Raw genomic sequence first — 17,514 nt, 5'->3', positions numbered from 1 at the left:
AGTCTGGCAACGGTACATTTTTTTACTTGGTATTTTGCTTCTGTGCGTTCAAAACAAAAATGGCGCGTCGTTGCATTTTGTGTGTTTGTTGGTTCATTTTGTCGTACGATTCTTGGTTCCACGCGTGAGAGAAACTCCAGAAACTTTGTCCGGCTGACGCGACGCAGGTTCCGGTGCTCCTCCGGGTCCGTGTCAAGAAGCTCCCGTCAAAACTAGTCTAGCACGCCGCGATAATCCTTCCACGTCCAATCAGGATTTCACCGAGCAAGCCCTCTCTTGTGGATGTGGTGCGCTTGAGTGTTGTGCACGAGCGCGGAGTGTGTGAAGGCATCTCCAAACGCCCCTCCGCGAGCCCAGAAGTTCGTCGCGTCTACGCCGAAACTTTCTCGAGCAAAATCATGCTTGTGTCACTGTCATGCTTTGGGTTAGTAAAGTTAGTGGCGCTTCGCGTGAAGCCTGCCCCGGTGTTTTGTTCTCGATCTGTACCTAGCAGCGGCGTACGATTCTTTATCGCGGTAGCAACCGTCGATTTCTCTCTTGGACAACGGTGCTACTGTGCGATGTTGGAGTTTCGCGGCACTGTGGGGTGCGAACAGGTTCGGTTCGTCCTCACTGGCGTCTGCTCGTCGTCTCCCTCGTGTGGATGCGCTTGGGAGACGGACGAACCGCGGATATGTCGTTACGTGATCAATCTGTCCGCGGATCAGTCCGTCGTGTGAATCGGCTAATATGGGGCTAAACTGAGGGCCGCTGACAATACGTGATGCAATAGCTTTTAGAATCATCCGTCCGCTGCAATTCGGACATCCGCTTAGCGTCCCTATATTAGGCATATTTGCTCTCATCCTCAGCCGAGCTTGGACCATTTACAACGTCATTCATGTGACCTCACTGCTTTACGTCACGTTAAGTCATGTGATGCACTATCACATTATGTCGCAGTGACACGTTGTGACGCCATTGAAGTTATGTCATGCAAAGTAGTGTTCTTTGAAGTCACGGTTGAAATGGCAAACGTGGATTCATGTCACGCATTTCGACATTAAGGCACAATGTGACGTTGTGGCGCATGTGGCGTAACTTATGTGCTGCTAGACGGCTGTGCTTCATATGACACAGCGTCCTTGTCACTTGGCGTAACAACGTCATGTGGCGCTACTTAATGTGACGTCACGATGTCACATGACACTTCGTCAATCGTAGAGAAATTCAGGGTTTTCCGCTATATTTATTGAAATATATTCATCCAATTTCATCTGTCAATGTGCGACGGGTAGAGGGCAGCGAGCTCGCGGTTCGGTAGCCATTGAAACGCCCTCGCATCTCAGTTTACACAATATTGTCCGAAACCTCACTTTCGTTTTGTTTTGTGCTAAGCTCATTGATTTGCTCTCTAAGCCTATTGATTTGCCTTAGGCGGGGAGGACGACACCACCAGTATTCCTGATCTCGGCGGGTCAAACGGGTCAGGCGACATTAATCTTTCCACGCCGGCGGGACCAATGCCAGCCACTACAACTATAGTTCCGCCTGGTGAGTATAAAAGAAATGTTACGCGCTGAAATGCCGCCGAGAAGGGCGCGTTCACAAAATATAACAGGTTTACCTGAGGGTGGTTCATCAAATATTCGTCTAAGTATTTGTTTAGCTGTGTCATGTGTCTGTCAACAGCGCGAAGCCTAGACTGAAGCGTGCTAACCGATGGCTTAGAACTAGAGAAATAGATCATAATGTAATAAATGCATATTGTAAGCAAGTTCACAAAACCAAAATGTATTATACGTTTCGCTCGCAAGTTATCAAACACTTCACTATGCGCAAGCAGGTCATTTGAGTGCGCTTAGTGATGCTAGGGCAATGGACCCTACAGAAAAACCCAGCATACGTTTTCCCTATCTGGATTGTGTAACTGCAAATCGAACTGGAATTGTTTCTGGAAACCTGAACTCCAGATTGCTCACAAAGTGAAAACCTGAAATCCCCAGATCGAGTACAAATAGATCTCCAGTTTCATAATGCAGATAGCGATACGTTATACTGGGTTTTGTCCGTAGGGGAGCCTCAAAGTTTTTAGAGGAACGTTCAGGCAGATATTTAATACAATTTTAATGTTTCATATATAATGAAGCCATAAATCGTAAACAATATGTAGCTGTTTTGAGGCCTAACTTAACGTAACCTAACGTAACCTAACCTAACCTAACCTAACCTAACCTAACGTAACCTAACCTAACCTAACGTAACCTAACTTAAACTGACCCGAACTCGACCTGAAGCCAAAGATGGTTTGTGAACGTCGCGCCGTGACTTTTTGAACTGCTAAGTAATTAAGCCCAAATTATGCCCCGGCCCGTCTAGTGGTAGTAGTGCACTAACGCTATTCATCGTGCAACAGGTAGAAGGCTGGGGCTATGATAAGAGACGGATAAATTGCGCGGTTGTCTTATCGCAACGGTACCTTTGCTCCTGCTGCAAGAGTGGCCGACTTAGCGCTCTACTGCGGTCTCAAGAGCTCAAAGTTCCTCTGAAAATAACTAACTTAGTTTCCGATGACGCTCAGCAAGTTTTTAATTGAAACCATTTATCCATTTTCACTAATCAAAAAAAGTAATTCACCAATTTTCCTTAATTAACCGACTGATCGATACAATTAAGCCCCCAACACTATGTCCCCCTGGCGGTATAACTCACCTGAACAAAGCGCATAAGTGTAGCCTTCAGAAATGTTTTAATCAAATATGTCAAGTTTAAGAAACACGCCCTGAATAATTTTCAATTGCTGGCTAGAGACTACTGAAAATTCAATGATTGCCTGTCTTTAGCAACGTACCTTTATTACAGCTGGCTACAGCTAATTGAATGGTCAAACGCCCATAGACCTATTCAGCGCTTATCACACAAATGCGGAATCAGTGGTCTGTTGATGCTTGCGCGGCGTCACTTATATCGTGAAATAGTGCTACTGCGAACGCTCATGCCGAATTCCAGAGCTCAGTAGAAAAAAAATGACAGCCCCCAGAAGCCGATTATTGCAAAGGTCTATAGCTTCGAAGGCACAAAGCGATCCAGAGTCGGCTACACAAAATTAACTGGTTGCAGGTCTATAGCTTTGAAAATGTAATCTGGTCGTCCGTCCGTCCGTCCGTGCAAATTTATTGAGAGATTTTATCTCACGTCACCTATGCACGAATTCACCTTCCCCGCTAAATTTAGCGGGAAATTTGATGGCACCTGCCCTGACGTCGCGAGACGACAAATTCAGTTTCCCCGCTAAATTTAGCTGAAAATTGTCATCGCATTAGCTTTTTCTCCCATTCAGTTTCCCCGCTAAATTTTGCAGGTAAATTCACGTCACGTAACTTCACTTCATGCGAGTTCTACAGCAAGGTTTTCTCTACGCTAAATTTAGCTAGAAGGTTAAAAATTCAGTTAGGTAATGCATTTCATGCATTAGAGGACTTTGAAAGTAAAAGTACCTGCCAAGTTTTCTTCTTTTTTACAGTGTGTTAAGGGCTGGATAAAATAAGCCATGTGTCGAGTCCATATTGCAAAATTTTTTTCTTTACATTTTGCATGTTGAATAGTTTTCACCGGGCTTCAACAACTGCCGCCACATTTCGATACAGGTCCAGCCAGTTGAACTGAACGAATGAATAAATGTTTTATTTGGTGCTTCTTTTCTCGATTGAATGCTACGTCGTGGAAAGGCCGGTTGAAATCAAAGACTGAAGGTTAGATTTATGTTTAATCGTACCATAAAATCGATTAGCGCAACCGGATTTTTTTTTTTTGGAGCGAATGGCCGGGAATTAACAGCGGCCTAAGAAAGCGCGACTAACTGAAAATCCGATAACCCACTCAGAATAACAGCAAACCAAATTAGAATATAAAAAAAATAATTGAACGACGTTTACAACTCCCTGTAATGCCGAATTCGAGCGCAGCACTTGAGGAAGAGGAGGCGATGGTACGGAGGGGACGATACGCCTCTCCTCCTCCCTCCTCATCTTCTTCTCCCCCGCTCCTCGCCTCCTCCTCCACCCTCCTTCCCTTTCTCCCCCTCCTCCCTCCCGTTTTGTGCATTATGGAAAACGTCCCATAATGCAACGCGCGCGACACCGCGGTGCATCATGGCACGTTTCCTATAATGCACCGCTTAGTTACGCCGACCGCGACGCGTCACGCCGAAGCGTTACGGCTACCGTTACGGTCGTCGTCGCCATTGGAGTAGGTGTAACGCGTCGGCGTAACACTTCTTCGTGACGCGTCACGAAAAAGCGTTACACCGACGCGTTACGGTTATGCTGATGGCGACGCCGCTCAAGCCGGAAAAGAGGTGCGCTCTAAATAAACAAATAAAAATAAAAAATAAAAAAAGAATCCCGGAATACGCGAGAATATCAACGACCGATTAGAAAGGTAAGGAAATTTGTGGAAACCACAGGGGTGATTACCTATGAATGCGATAGCACTTATCGTTTCAAATAGGGGAGGTTCCCCCCTAAATTTAGCGGGGAACTTGAATTTGTCTGTAGCGTGACGTCAGGGCACGTGACGTAAAATTTTCAGCCAAATTTAGCTGGGAGCCTGAACTGGTGCATAGGTCCTAATGTCGATTTTCACGAGAAATTTAGTGGGGAATCTTAAGCTGCGCATTGGTCGAGATGTCAATTTTCACGCGAGCTTCAGCGGGAAAACTGAATTGGTGAATGGGTCGGGGCGTAAATTTTCCCGCCAAATTTCTGTGGGAAACCGAATGAGTGCATAGGTCACACGACGTCAATTTCCCGCTAAATTTTGCTGGGAAACGTGTTCGAGGCTAGAATATAACTAGCCGGTAATCTTGAGTAGTAGATTTATTTTGCTATTCCATCACAAGTTCGTCCAAAGAGCCCGAATCGTAACTGACCTTTCCGTTTTGGCATCGTAAGCATCATCGCTACGGAGCGTCTTTATGAAGGAACTCTCAAATGATGCATTTGAAGCCGTCGACGGCAGACGCTTTCTTCCGAATGTCGTCTGCTAATGTGAAGGCGGCAGCCCTAGCCAACGTCGGACGCACCGTTGTGGTGGTCGTGGCAAAAAGCGGAAGGCGGTCACTTGGCGACCCTTGACGGTTTCGACGAGGCTGAATTTAGACGAAAGTTTCCCCGAGTGAAGCGAAGGATTTCCACGCGCAGCGCGGTCTGTTTTGGAAGGCGAGCTTGGAGACGAAGCTAGCGTGGCCGTTTTGGTAATGGCCGATTCACACGACGGACTGATCCTCGGACGGATTGATCGGGTGACGACCATGTCCGCGGTCCTTCCATTTCTCAAGCCCATCCACACGAGGAAGACGACGAGCAGACGCCAGCGAGGACGGACTGAATGCCGAGAAACTCAACATCGCTTCGTTCAACCGTTGTCCGAGAGAGAAAGCGACGTTTGATACCGCAATAAAGAAGCGTACTCTGCTGTAACGTACAGATCGAAAGAGAACACAGTTATAGGCTTCGCGCGAAGCGTCACTAGCTTTACTAACCGAAGGCATGCCAGTGAGACAGGCATGGTCCAGCTCGAGAAGGCACCAGCGTAGAAGCGAGTAAGTACTGTACTCGCGGAGGGCCGTTTGGAGATGCCTTCAGCAAACCGTGCTGGTGTACAACACTTAAAGGGAAGATGGGGCACTTCTACATTTGAGAAAAAACGCTTGAATTGCGTTCATTTGGCCTTTAGATTAACATATATCAAAATTGTATTTCAATGTGACGCGCCGGAGAACCGTACGAGCAATTTCAAAATAGGACTGAAGCCCCGCCTCCCTAGCCTTGGGCAGCCAAAAGAGCCGTCGATGACGTCACGGACAGCGACTGTCTTTCGCGTTTTTCTCGAGTTTAACAATACCTACGCAGAAAATGGTTTGGCTATTCGGGTTCACGGGGTAAAAATACACTAGAATTCACTTCTAACTCATTTTTTCCAAGAAGCTCCGTAGCTTCCCTTTAACCCTTATTCGGGCAGTCATTCCAAAATGGAACTAAAATTATATCACAATCAGTATTTCCTTAAGGAACCAATTCAAGCACCAAAACATTATTTTTTGTGGCATTTTATTTCACATTTAAGAGATAGGACATGTATCTCCCAGTGCACACTGCCCGTTAGGGGATAACAAAATGTTGAATATTTGAAACAATAATTACTTCTTGTGGTACAACCTGAAGCAGTTTCTTGGGGACTTTCCCGTCACTATGCAAAGCCTAACTTTGCACTTTTCACAGGCAATTGATGTTTGGCCGCTTGGGCAGTACCTGCAGCGACCTTTGCCTTCCAGTGTTGGTAGGTGACCCACACCGTCGTAGCGGACATCGGTGACAGGTGCTGCCGAGGTCTGCATTCTTGGGCGCTGCGCCGCAGGTTCTTCATCGAGGGTGGAAGAAGGTCTCCCTCTTTTCGGGGGGCTTGCATGCATCAAAGCTTCTGGAACAGCTAGTCGAAATTGTTTCAGTCGCATTGCCTTCATGCCAGTGAGGTTTGACTGTCGTCGGTGTAGTAGCCAAGCGTTGTTCACGGATATATCGAGAAGCTGGCTGAAGATGCCTAAGTACCATCGCTTTGTGCGGAATGGGGTGCGATAAAGCGCTGCGTACATGTCTGCAAGGTCAACACCGCCCATGTGAATGTTGTACTGTTTCACAATTTGTGGGCAAGAAACTGGAATCTTTTGACGCTCCTTCTTGTCAAACCTGTTCGCTGTTTCCACTGGGTCTTGTGAGACACAAGAGCTTGCAACTATTACAGTCTTGTTGCCAGCCCATTTCACGACTGCAAGTCCTGCCACATTGTCCACTTTGTAGTCAAAGCTGCCTCTTCCCTCCTTCAGCAGTGACTTGTCATCCTTTAGGGAGCAGCCTCGAAGCCTGTTGCTTCGAATGGTGCCGAGACTGTGCAAAGAATACCTTTCTTTCAGTCGTGAGATCAGTTCCAGCTAGGTGAAGAAATTATCAAAGTAGACGATGCTCTCATTTGGACGAGAAATGCTCTCGCACAAGTGCAACACAACCTTTGCGCCGAGACCAAGCGCCTCTTCCTCTTCTGCAAGTCTGATACCTTCGAATGTTGTTGCGCCGGTGTACAGAATGAAGTCATGAACCATCCCAGAAACACCCGCACGTACAAACAGTTTGAAGCCCCACTTTTTAGGTTTTTTGGGGAGGTTCTGCCTCAGGTTCCCCGCCTTTTTACCCTTGTACGGGATCATCATCTCATCAATGGAGAAGAGATTTTCGCTCTCTGTGGCCTTGCATTTGCTCCGAATGTGCTCAAGCACAGGTTTTATCTTGTAGGCTCAGTCAGTTTCAACTGGCTGGAGGTTATCAATAAAATGGATGAACCTTCGGAGCTTCTTGAACCGTTTTACAGGCATCACATTGGCGATCTTGTCACATCTTGTTTGATTGGCCCAGTAGTCTTCAAACGAAGGCATCCCGACGACGCCCATCATAAGAAGAATTCCGATGAAGGACCTTAACTCTGCAACGTTCGTGTTGATTGAGCATCCGGTCTGTTGAGTGGAATACAGATTTGTCTCGTAAACCACCTTTTCAATGAACTCATCGCCAAAATACATCTGAAAATACTGCAGTGGAGTGCAAGCTCAAACTGCGGTTCTGGAGCTCGGAAGTCGTGGTCGAAACTTGTCTTTCTCCATTTGTACTTGTCACCTTGTTTCGACGAGGCGGCGTTCTTTGGCAATTCGGCTTCGTCTTCCGAGAGGGATTCTTCTACTTCTAAGATTCTACTCCTTGCCTTGAAGCTGGTGTCATCATTGTCCGTGTCCGTTTCATCATCGCTTGATGAGTCGACGTCGGATATTCCACCTTCAGGAGGGATCACTGTGGCTCTCTTTCTCAATTGTGAGCCATAAAATGTCCTTGCAGTTAGCTCCTGCGCAAAACAAAAATAAAAAAAAACATTGGAAAAACGTATACAAAACAGTGGAACGAATACCCGAAACGTGCAGTGTATCCTGTGAGATACACACGGATTATCACCCTGCTTTGCATAATTGGATCGGGGTATTCGATTAAAAATACATCACCAAAGTGTTTGCACACTTTTGTTTAAAATCGCAATGTTAGATTTTGATTACCGTTTCAACGTTTAGAGTACAAAGTAGCACTTGCCGTGGACACGTGGACGCCAGCACTGGTCGACGCCATGTTCTGTCACTCACGAAGAAACACTTGCTGTAGGCTCCGGGAGGTGGCGCTAGGTGTCTCGGCCGCCGCGGAGGATGTGTCCCATGAGATACATTGCCCATTTGAGGGAGTATATATTTACAGTGATTTTTATTTGTGCGTTTTAAGTCTGTATCCCCGGAGATACAATAAACGAAAGAGGGTTAAGGAAATCACAGCCACAAGAAAAGTCTTGCTCGGTAGAGGGCTAATTAAACGTGCAAGAATTATCGCGGCGTGCTAGACAAGTTTTTTGACGAAGCTTCCTGACAGGGACTCGGAGAGGTAGGAGGAGGAGGAACAATAATAGTGATCAATCAATCAATCAATGCAATTTATTGGGTGTTTAGGAACAGCCATCCCATTTTGGTGAAGGCAGACCGGACATTCAAGAAGATAAAATCCAGGAGCACACTCACGTTACTAGATAAAACACGAAAATAATACTAACATTATTTATAATAACATTAATAATAACCAGCCAAAGAATATTGTTGTTACTATTATTACTAATATTAGTAAAAATAAAAACGATTGTAATGATATTTCTCTGCAAATAATATCATCCTGGCAGGCGCGCAAGCTGTGTTGGCTCGGTTAAAAAGCTGCACTTTCTTTAACGCTTGGAACCAAGTATCGCGCAACACAATAGAGCAGCGAACGGACAAAAGGTAACGATCCGCCATTTCTGTTTTAATCGTCCGAAAGTAACAACAAAAAAAAAAACATTTTGTACTGTTGCCACACTTAACGCACTTCAAGTCAACCTCCCGCCATAAATCCGCGAGTGAAAATGCACTCCAATTTATGAGTCCGCGCGTCCGCGGACCAGGCAAGGATCGCAGCAATCGGTGACGTGACGGTCGGGTGGTACACGGTCCGCGATTGAACAACGCTATTCGGTCCGTCGTGTGAATTCATTCTGGCAGGGGGTATTCAGAACATGGCACGGTTGAAGTTGGCTTCAGGCGCTACGTTCGATTGCTCGTCTATTGGAATTCGGTGAGCAGAGCAGAAGGACTTTATTGTGGGGAAGGGGACGTTGGTGTGGACAAATTAAACGAGTGCTTGGTCTTCTTCACCGGGCTTTTCAATAGAAGGAACGTTAACGAAAACAGTTAACAGAAAGACATAGCACAGATGGCTGATTTTCTCCAGAGCCAGAGATTTCGACGAGCCTTGCACACAACGCATGTTTTTGGCCATCCGATGGCTGATTTATTCACGCTGGAACATGGAAATAAACTGAGGGCCGCTGACAGTAGATACTTGATGCAATTGCTTTTTGAATCATCCGTCTACTGCAATTCAGACATCCGCTGAGCGTCCCTATATTAGGCATATATGCTCTCTTCCGCAGCCGAGCTTCGACAATTCACAACGTCATTCGTGCGACCTCACTGCTTTACGTCACGTTAAGTCATGTGATCCACTATCGCATTACGTCGCAGTCACGCTTTGTGCCGTTAGTGAGGTTATGTCATGCGAAGTATTCTCATGACGTCAAGGTTGAAACTACAAAAGTCACGTCCATGTCGCGCATATCCATATTACGTCAAAATGTGACGTTTTGCGCCAAGTGATGTAACTTAGGTGACGGCACATGTCTGTGCATCTTGTAACACAGCGTCCACGACACATGACGTGACGATTCCATTTCGCGCTACATGATCCCGTCAGATAACTGACGGGACCATGTCACGTGACACTACGTCAATCATAGAGAAATTGAGGTTTTCCCGCCATGTTTATCGGGATATATTCATCCAAATTTACCCGTTGAGGCGCGGCTGAAAGGCGCGCACGAGTTCATGCTTATGAGGCCATCAAACGGCCTCAATTTTTTGTGTGCAAAATATTGTCTGAAACATCACTTTTCTTTTGTTTATAATGTTTCTTTGCTCAATATGCGTATTGATTTGGCCTAGGTGGAATGGACAAAACCACGACCACCGATGTCAGCGGTTCAGGCGACATTCCTCTTTCCACGGCTCCTTCACCGTGGCCAATGCCACCCACCGCAACTGTAGTACCTTCAGGTGAGCATCCAAAAAATGTTACGCGCTGGGATGCCAGGCCAGATGAGCGAATTCACTAAGTGTTTCAAGTTCAACTGGTGTGTTTCGGCAAAAATGGTCGTCTAAGCATTGGTTCGTTCATATCATGTCTGTCAACAGCGAGAAGCCTTGACTGAAGGCCGCTAACCAAGAGCTTAAAACTAGAGAAATAGCTCAGGCAGCACGCAATATTGCGCAATATTGACGTCAAATCGGAAAAAAACGTCTTGCCGAGGACATTTTGATCTAGCCGATAAGAGTGAAGCACCGGATGGGTCGCGCCAACGCCATCCTGGCATACCCTGTACATACCGTGGTTAGCGTCGTTTGTAAATATGCTATGCTGGCGATGCATTCGGATTGTCTGACCGACTCGAGACCTACGTTGAAAAAATAAATCTAAAATAAAGCCAGACGGAAGGCCCGAGAAAGGCGGAAACAGAAGGGGGAGATTAGCTGCATTGTCCATCTACCTTCGAGCTCGCCTCTTGTTAAGCCATCCCACCTTCCTTTGAGTCTTCGTGTGGCTGGGAGCGAAAGCGACGGCCCCTTCAAGCAAATCAAAGGGTGAAGCGAAACACGTGACCACTCTCCCTTGGACAAAAACGCTTGAACAAATGGTTGTCCCCTGACACGCTGTGACGAGTTAATGGGCTCTTCGCTGATTTTTGTTGCGAGGCCAACATCTGCTTGTATCCGTATAGTGAGGCTGGGCTGTTCTTGCTCCCGCTGATTCCTTTCCAGTGCTTCCCGTTTCCAGTGCTTCCCGAAACAAGTCCCAATTGATTATATGAGTCGCTCGTTTCGGCGCCTGGGACCTGCGCAAAGCGTTGAAGGTGACTTCAATGGGTAGATAATCCCTACCCATAGAGTCTGGTAGCATCTTTTAGGTTCCCTAGAGCTTCGGTGAGGCCCATGAGAGTCCAGGGAAGTGTCATGTTGCTTGTTGTGGGTTCCAATTCTGGTGCAAACGTCATACTCGTTTAGTAGCTTGAGCTTGGCTTCTGACGCGGCTCGCGCCAGGTTGACTCCCCTAGGAGCATCGCGAAGGTAACCTCACATAGTGTGGGCGGCGTTAAAACCTCCCCCTATGTAAATGTGTTCATCCAAGGGGATCGCTGAGCAGAGGTCTCGGAGCCCGTCCGCTTTTTCGCACTGCTTAACCCCGGGTTTACAGTACACTGATACAAGATTAATCTTCGTCTAACCAACACTCGCCTTAACAACTACTACCTCCCTGCCCGGATCGCAAAAGGGGGCTATGTCCAGTTGTGCGTGAGGTACGTCTTTATTCACGAAGATTGCCGCCAGGCCCTTGACATCTTCAACCGAAGATTTTCCTCTTCTGCGGACCCTTTTCGGGCTCTGGGTATCGTAGGTGCAGTGTAGGTGTAATGCCCTCGAAGGTTGCGAGGCGTCATTGTCTGTCTCTAGGAGTAGGGGAGCGAGGGGTCTGCCCATTGCTGTCTTGCTTGCCCTCTCGAGGCGGAGTCGAATTTCGGCGAGGCGGCCGGTGAAACCCCTGCAATTTCATTGCAGAATCCACGTGGACTTCCCTACGTTACCTCGCCTGTGCCTTCCTATTTCGCTACACTGCACCGCGGTGTTGGTTGTTCCTCGGGTTACTGTCGCCACCGCTGTGACGGCGGGCGAACGCCATTTGCTTTCGTCTGAGGTTTCCCGTGATGGCCTGAGTTGTTCCCGATAGGCGGGTTATTATCAGTGCGTGCTGTTCAATTAGCTGCTGCTGTGTCTGTACTTGCTGTTGCATTATCGCCTGTTAATCTCGCAGCGCGTAAATCTCTCCCAGAACCTTTTCGATGGCGATCGTGAGGTCTTGTAAAGAGGGCTGAGTCCTGGTCTCCTCTGGAGGGGGACTATCCTTTGGGGGCCCCTTTCGTCGTGCTGAGGATTTGACCTTTTTGGCATACGTCTGGCTTGAATGAGTCGCCGGAAGTAATTTTGGCCAGCTTGAAGTGCCGAACACACGGGATCATCTCAGCCCGACAGTTAGAAAAAGCGGCAAGACCGGAGTCACCACTTTTGAACGCAACAAGACTCCACACCAAGTCACGTATTTCCACAAGGTATGTAAAGTCACTCCATACCGACCCAGGGCGGTCGTCTGTTAAAAGTGTCACCAAATAGGACACAAAATGGATGTGTGCTCTGACGACTCACAATGGTGTGGGCGCTGTGGGCGCCCTCACAATGAAGAGATGTCTGATTGCCAGAACCAGACCCCGCAATGCGGAAATTGTAGGGGTAAACACGTGGCCACCGATGTTACGTTTCCTAAGACAGTTAAGGCTACACAAAAAATTCGGCGAAAACTCAAGCCCAAGAACAGAAGGCTTAAGGAGCTTCCCAGGTCTCAGTCCCGGAACCGGGCAAGCAACAAGAATCAACACGAACCAAGGAAGAACGTCGGGTCTTCAAGGTCGACACCGTCCAAAAGAAAAAACGCTGCCGCCGCCCTACTTGGTACGGAGGACTTTCCCGCACTCGACTCTGGATGTCCAGATTAGGAGAGGGTGCCCAGGCTCGGCCCAGTAGTTGCCGAGCACAACAAAGCGGCGAGGGACCAAAATAATAATTAACTTTAGAAATATTCAATTTAGGGCAAACTTCTAATAACAAAGTTTTAAAGCGTCCTCAGAAACATATTATTTATTAGGTTTTATCAAGAAACCTCCTACACGATTCGTTTTTCCGGACTTCCAATGAAGTCCCCAAGTTATCAAAAAACACAAAAAAACGCGAATTTCTCAACGGCGCACAGTCAACAGTGCTCTACTCAGCAGGCAGGCCTAGTTATTCAAGCTACGGCCGAGAGAACTCCAATACAAGGTACACATGCGCAGTCAGGCGTTTTTTTTGTAATTCGCAAATTGTTCGAAGTCAATAAGAAAATTTGTTAAGGTTTCTTGAGAACAACCACTGCATTAGAAGTTTCTGCGGGCGCTCTACTACTTTAATATTGCAATCTTTGCTCTAAAATTAATATTTCTGAAATTAAATATTTGATTTGAATGAATTAAATAATTTTGCAAACACATAAAAAGACAGCCTGACTTGCTCCAAACAATAAACAACCTTATTTGTTTTGTTTCATATACCTAAAATGCACCAAATTATTTTCAAACCTTGGCTCAAGTTACGTGGAATACCCTTTATATATACGTATGTACATTCTACCGAGAAATTCAAAATTATGTGTTCACTGTTAGGTGCGCATTTTTAAACTTCATCTTTGGGAACCTTTGCATTGATGTGGCATTTTTTTATTACATAGTTTCAGAAATGGTACAGTGCTTGTAACAGATACGCGGCCCTTGCGAACAGAACAAAGCGCATAAAACATTTTATTGTTATGAGCTAGTTTCCAAATTTACGGTGCCGTTTATTTCTGTTATACATTTTTTATTCATTAGTTCAGTTTACAGCACTGTCATCAATTGCCATATTTGCTCACCGCGATTGCACATAGTTGGGCTTGGGGCTCGAAGAAGCTCCAACGATCGATATCTCAGAGTTTAAGAAAGTAGAAAAGTCAGCAACAGTGTTTGCTCATTTGTGGAATTCGTGGAAAAGAAAAGTAATAGTACTCACCTAGCGTGGCGCGCGCCAAACAATCATGCTTAGATATTTTTTCGCCTGTTAATATGTCTTTCTGCATATATTTTGTCGTTCTCGACACGGGCCGTCGACGGACATTACACCGCTGCTTACGCCCTTGCCGTGGTAAGGACTATTCCTCTCACGACACTCTATCGCACTATAGACTCCTCTGTTTGACTCGTATAGAGTCTCGATAGAGCTGTTTCGACTGTTACTAAACATGTCATCAGTGTAGGCAGAGCAACGACGCAGCAATCGTGACTCGAGAGCCGAATGAGCCTCGATCTGGCTGACCGCGTTCGCTCTGCTAAAATGTGAGTTTCAGACTCTGGAGCTTGCTGACCATGTAGGACGCTCTCTTGTCGTTGAGAATCCTTTGCCCTGCCGACGCCTGCGAAAACGCACCAGTGCTCGGCGTACTCCACGCAGCAGCGCCTCTCAGCAACCGCCCGTGCAGCATAACAACGTTTCTGGCGCCTTTTGGGACTCTGCGAGCGCCGGCGGTTCATCGTCGCGACTTGAATGCGACCATTTCATCGACCTCCGCGAACATGAACCCCCGGGGCGACGAACCACCGGCGCTCGCAGACAGAAGGTTTCGATGCTGCGCGAGCGGTTCTTGAAAGACGCTGTATAGGGTACGTCGGGCGCTGGAACGGCATCGCAGCCGTTCGGATGGCAAAGGATTGGCGGCGACAAGGTGGAGTCTTGTATCTTCAGCAAGCTGACGGAGAGCCTCATGCGTAATTTTCAGCAAAGCGAGCGTGGTCGACCAGATCGAGGCGCAGTCGGCTTTCAGGTCGCGATTGCTACGTCGTTGATCTGCCTACACTGGTGACATGTGCACTGGTATTCGAAACTGCCCTCTCGAGATTTTATTCGAGTCCAATAGACTAGTTCCTAGCTCAGTAGACTGTTATGACAAGGTTAAAGCTCACCTCGGTAGCGGCGTAAGCAGCGGCTTTATGTTCCCTGACGCCCACGTCGAGAACGAAGAAATATACACAAAAACATTAGATATGTAAAATACAGCACGCACAAAAATACATATTAGCGGGTAGCAAACATAGCAAGAACACGTGCAGAGTAGAAAATGCTAATGCTACAAAATACATATATCTACAAAGAGTAGAAATACTCTGGAAGAGATGGAAATGGATAGTATTAGCTAAAAAACGCGAGAGTGAGACGACGTCGGTGCCGAGGCAGGCAATGCGAAGAGAGAGCAGCCGGCGAAAGTGCACTAGCTGTATCCACCTTTTTTGTTTAGCCTCGCACCCAGCCCACGCTGTCCCCCTATCCGGTAGGCGTTCCGGACCAAAAGCAAGAGATTACAACCGCGAACAAGGAAAAAAGTATAGAAGGGTCAAAACAAGAACGACTGACGGTTGCAATTAAAATGTTAACATGTCCTACTGTCGAGGTGAGAAGAAGGCGGCATTTTCACGCGTACCGAAAATTCCAGAATTGAAGATGGCGGCGCCCACGTAGAAAAGGTGTATAGGCAGCTAGAGACGCCTTTGTAATCGCGGGCCACCCGCAGCGTACTCAGCATTAAGCTGGGTAAAATACATGCTCGCCCCGAGCGAGCGTATGGATGACACTCTTCCACTTTCCTCCCTCTGCTTTCCTCAGATGAAGGTCGCGGGTCTATAGCCTAAGCGACATAAAACTCGATTGCGCAGGCTAAAGAGGATTTAATGGTCGCGAGTCTACACCTGGAAACACATACATCCCTCTATAGCCGGCAAAAGCACGGAGATACTGCTAGAGGTAATAATACGCGATACATAAAAAGTAGAATTACTGGCATTGATTTTTAATTTTTTTGTCTCTTATAAAAAAATTTATCTTGCGTGGTGGTGTGCTAAAATACCAAAAACGCATAGCGCCACCCATTTTGAACGGTGCATTATTAATCACAATCTTGTTCACAAATATAGTTCGAAACAAACAAAAAATAATGCATACATTAGAAATCATAACACTTCCACTATTCTTCTTTTTAAGTCACCTCCCCCCCAACCCCCAAAAAATAATTGCAGATAACTGTCCTTTTTTTTCCATAAAACACAAAATAATTTGGTGAAATATTTGGGAGTAATACAGATCCTAAATAATCGGTTGTAAACAGTATTTCATTTTTCATCTTATTTTGCAGTAGTGCGGTTGCACGAGAAGCCGGTAATCTGCACGCTTCGACACAACATGGCGCCTTCAACCAAGGGCCCAAAGGATGGAGTTTGCGACTACGTCTTCTACGACGGCATATATTCCTCCGACCTGAAAGCGGGAGATTTTCTCAACTCCAACGTGCCTATGATACAAACGTTCCTGAATGTCATTCAAGCTATGACCCGAAACAGTGGCGGATTAACAGAATTTGGAATGGCTATAGATTTTGAGTAAGAAAGCTCCTTCACAACTCAACACCAAGAAACTTTCGGGGCGTCCAGTTTGCGCCGAGTCGGTGTTTAACCGTGAATCGAAGTCAACATTTCTCCTAGCAAACAATGTGAAATAACCGAGGTTTAACATTACTGGATTTCAGTATACGGTTTTGATAGGTCCCATAACGTGTTCCGTTAACGATACGATGCATGTGCAAAGGCGTTGGCGGAGCAGATTCCGGCAAGGCGGCACGCCGCGTTTTGCCGCAAGTGTGGCCGTACCTTGAGCCGTTTCGCGGCCTCCCGTGTCGCTCGCCCGCCTTCCCGCCACTGCCCTGCACGAGTACGGAAAGTAGGAATTCTCCATTGCTGCCAGTCGACAGTCGCTTCCTGGAACTTTCGTGCACGGCGTAATTTAAGAATTAAATAGTTTTACGGTATTTTTTATAGACTTTTGGGTTGTTATTTAAGTAAGGGCCATGGATGCGGTCTACCGATTTCCAGTCAAATCGAAGACTATACAAAATCGGTAGAGTCCTCCTAAACGGACATTTGTCCACAAAAAGGAAATGATTTTGCGGGCACCTGAAGCGGTTATTTTAGTGAAACGAACATGGGAGCGAGAAAGAAGACGTTATTGCCTTGCCGACATGTTGGTTGCAGCTTTTCTTTTATATTGGCGATGGAGATATTGTTTCAATCAGAAACTCACTGAGCGTCATCTTAAACCACTAAATGAAAACAAAGATTCGGGGCGCGTAAGAAGAGCCGGGATGCCTCGCCTCACCTCGCTCAAGGCTCGAGGCCAGAGAGAAAATGCGAACGCGCGGTTTTTCCCTCTTGTCGTTCGTATTTTCGCGCCGGCATCACTGCGTCCGTTGCAAGGATGCGAACTTTAGCGAACAACCGCACTTAGCAGACGCGCAAACTTTCTGTTCTAAACTTTATTATTTATTGCCTTTCGATGACGCTCAGCAAGCTTTTCAATGAACCTCTATTCATACGTTTTTAGTTAAAAAGTTAATTAATGAGGTTCGTTAAATGTCCATTTTATCATGATTATTAGCCTCGTAAAATGTGCACCCCTGGTCGTATAACTTATCTGCCAAAACCGCATGAGTGTAGCTTTCACGGCTTTCCTAAACCAAATCTGTTAAAAATTAAAAGGTGTTATTGGTGTTTAAAAGGAAAACAGGCAATTTTCATAAATATCAAGCATATATGTAC

Source organism: Ixodes scapularis, unplaced genomic scaffold (assembly GCF_016920785.2).
Source record: "Ixodes scapularis isolate PalLabHiFi unplaced genomic scaffold, ASM1692078v2 PGA_scaffold7__128_contigs__length_106722199, whole genome shotgun sequence".
Classification (NCBI taxonomy): domain Eukaryota; kingdom Metazoa; phylum Arthropoda; class Arachnida; order Ixodida; family Ixodidae; genus Ixodes; species Ixodes scapularis.
The sequence above is the reverse complement of the archived record's forward strand: the minus strand, read 5'-3'. Positions refer to the sequence as shown.